A 3,279-nucleotide genomic window follows, 5' to 3' on the forward strand; every position below is an offset into this window, starting at 1 on the left:
TAGCCCTGGCTGTCCTGGAACTCATTTTGTAGACCAGGCTGGCTTCAAACTCAGAAATCTGCCTGCCTCTGCCTCCTGAGTGCTGGGATTAAAGGTGTGTGCCACCACGCCCAGCTTAACCATCTTGAATCATTGGATTGTATAATGGTATTATGAATGTGGCTCATATTCACTCATATGTGAGTACATAGCATGCATGTTCTATTTGTTCTGGGTTACTCACTGAGGATGTCCTTGCTTTTAATAGCTGAGTAATATTACATTGTGAAAATGAATCACATTTTCTGTATCCATTCTTACCTTGTGGGACAACTTGATTGTTTCCTACTTCTGGCTGTCACAAATATAACCATTTATTAATATAGTGGAACTCGTGCCCCTGGGCCATCATTTGTGTCTTCAGTTAGATCTATTAACATTTTTTTGAGGAAACTCCAGATTGATTTCCAAAGTGATTGTACCAGTTTGAAATCCCACCATCAATGGAAGAGTGTTTCTCATTCTTTACATCCTTGGGAACTTATGCTGTTACCTGAAGTTTTTTTTTTTTTTTTTTTTAATTGCCATTTTGAAAGGTGTAAGATGGAACCTCAGTGTCATTTTCCTTTGAATTTCCATGATAAGTAAGGACATTGAACATTTCTTTAAGTGCTTCTCAGCCATTCCTGAGTCCTCTGATGTGAATTCTGTTTAGTTCTATACCCATTTTTTTGATTGTGTTATTTGTTTTTTGCTGATTAGCTTCTTGAGTTCTTTATATATTTTGGATATTATCCTTCTAATGGATGTGGAATTAGCGTAGTTTTTTCCCCCCTATCTGTAGGTAGTCAGTCGATTTCTCCTCTTGGGTATATCCTTTGCTTTATGTAAGATTTCCAATTTAACAAGGTCCTCTTGATCAATTCTTGATATTAGTGTCTGAGACATTTTCATCCTCTTTAAGAACCACACACACACAGAAAATCAGTGAGTTCAAGGCTCTTCCCCATTTTCTCTTTTACTGGCTTTAATATATCTGGTTTTATTTTGAGGTACTTAATCCACTTGGAGATTTGTACAAGGTGACAAAGGTATATCTATTTTAATTTTTTTTACACAAAGACTGAAAGTTAGACCAGCACCATTTATTGAATATGCTTTCTTTTATCCATGGTTTATTTTTAGCTTCTATATCAAAGATCAACTGTACATAAGTGTGTGGGTTTATTTCTGAGTCTTCATTTCTATTCCATTGATTCAGCTGTCTGTCTTTGTGCCAATGCCATCCAGTTTTCATCACCAGCACTTTCTAGTACCACTTGAGGTAAGGGATAGTGATTCCCCAAGAAGTTCTTTAATTTTTAAAATTATTTTTGCCATCCTGTTTTTTGGTTCTTTGTTTTTTTTCCCCTTATGATATTGAGAATGCTCTTTCCATGCCTGTGAAGAATTGTGTTGAAAATGTGATGGGGAATATATTGAATCTATTGATTGCATTTGGTTGGATGGCCATTAATACTAAGTTAATCCTACAAATCCATGAGCACAGGAGATATCTCCTATTTCTGAGATCTTCTTTAATCTCTTTATTGAGAACTTGAAGATCTTGTCATACAGATCATTCACTACTTTGGTTAGAATTACTCCAAGATATACCATATTATTAGTGATAATTGTGAAGTGCATTGTTTCCCTATATTTTTATTTATTAGTAGCACTCAGTTATCATAGTTTGTATTCATCACACACTAATTTTTATACAATGACAACTTTTTAAAATTAATCTTATTGCACTGTCCACCATGTATATTCTTTTGGCTTATATGTATCTAACATAGCAGTAAACTTTGAGGATTTATAGACTTTGGGTCTCACTTAAGAGATACGAATGACAATTCAAGGAATTTTTATTGAAAATGGTTAAAGACAGAGTTTTATAAAAATTTTTGGAAGATTCATTGTGTATTGCACAAGTGATGTCCAATAAGTTGCCTGGGAAAGATTACAATAGCCCTTGCCAATAATGGGAGAAGGTACTCACATATAAATGCAGATAGTTGTTGAGGCCCTAATGTTTAAAATTGTAAATGCTGTGATAATAATGTGTTGCCTTTTTAGTAGTATTCTCAGATTCCTTGGAGGAAGGTTAATAAATCAAAAGAATTTGCTAAAATTTTTTTTTGTTCACATAGCTGTATTGAATGAAAAAGAAGGTCTGTTTCTCAGGTTTCTAATATTCTTTCACTTGGCGCTGGGACACATGAATATAGGACTAGTCAAAAATATAGCCTCATTTAGTGATAGTTCATATATTCTCTTTAGTTACCACTAATAGACCACAAAACTCAAATTCTACTCACTTATGATTCTTGCATGTTTCACCATTAGAAGTGCCACTCTACCTGTATCTGACATCAAGTTCAACCAAGGTAAGAGCATTTTACATAGAAATAAAATTCTTATTGGATTAAATGTCCATTCAGTTAGAGGGAAGAATTGATGTTTATTTTTATGGATCACTTATAGAAATACTTGTGGAAAATGAATTCATAGTCTCCAGTGAAGAAACACTTACTATTCATTGGTCAAAGGTAGTAACTTGTAAAATCATCTATATTTCTATTTATTCTTATCAGTTATTACTATATTCCATGTCTATTAATTCAGGAGTCTATTTTTTTAAATAGACCATTTGCTTCACCTTATAATTAAAAAAAACCAAAAAAACAAAAAACATACCGAGCAGATTTCAATAAGGATTTTCCAGGGACAGTGGTATGAAAAAAAGGTGTTTCAGCATTCAGTAAACCACTGTAATGTGAAAAGCATGAGTCATTTACTTAACACACTCTAATGCTCAGGGAATCTTGATAAAAGATGACCTGAAAAGGAAGAAAAGTATAGGAATAGAACAAGACACTGTCTATTCCTCTATTTCAAGGTAAAGAGGAGCTATCTAGGTCTATCATCTTTGCCATCCTGGTAAATAGTTAATCTTGTTGGGCTTGAAGTTTGTTTCCATCCCCTCATTAAATGACAAGAAAAGGCAGTAGATCCTTAATATAGTATACATGTGCTCAGAAAATTTATTGTAGGGATATAAACATATACTTGGTGTAGACTTTTTTTTATTTTTTTATTAGATAAATTATTTACATTTCAAATGTTTTTTTTAATTTTTTATTAGGTATTTTCTTTTTGTGTGTGTGTTTTCAATTATTTTTTATTTACTTTATTTACATTTCAAATGCTATCCTGAAAGTTCCCTATCCCCCCTCCGCCCCTGCTCCCCTACCCACC

The sequence above is a fragment of the Mus pahari genome, unplaced genomic scaffold (genome assembly GCF_900095145.1).
Source record: "Mus pahari unplaced genomic scaffold, PAHARI_EIJ_v1.1 scaffold_3877_1, whole genome shotgun sequence".
Taxonomy (NCBI): Eukaryota; Metazoa; Chordata; class Mammalia; order Rodentia; family Muridae; genus Mus; species Mus pahari.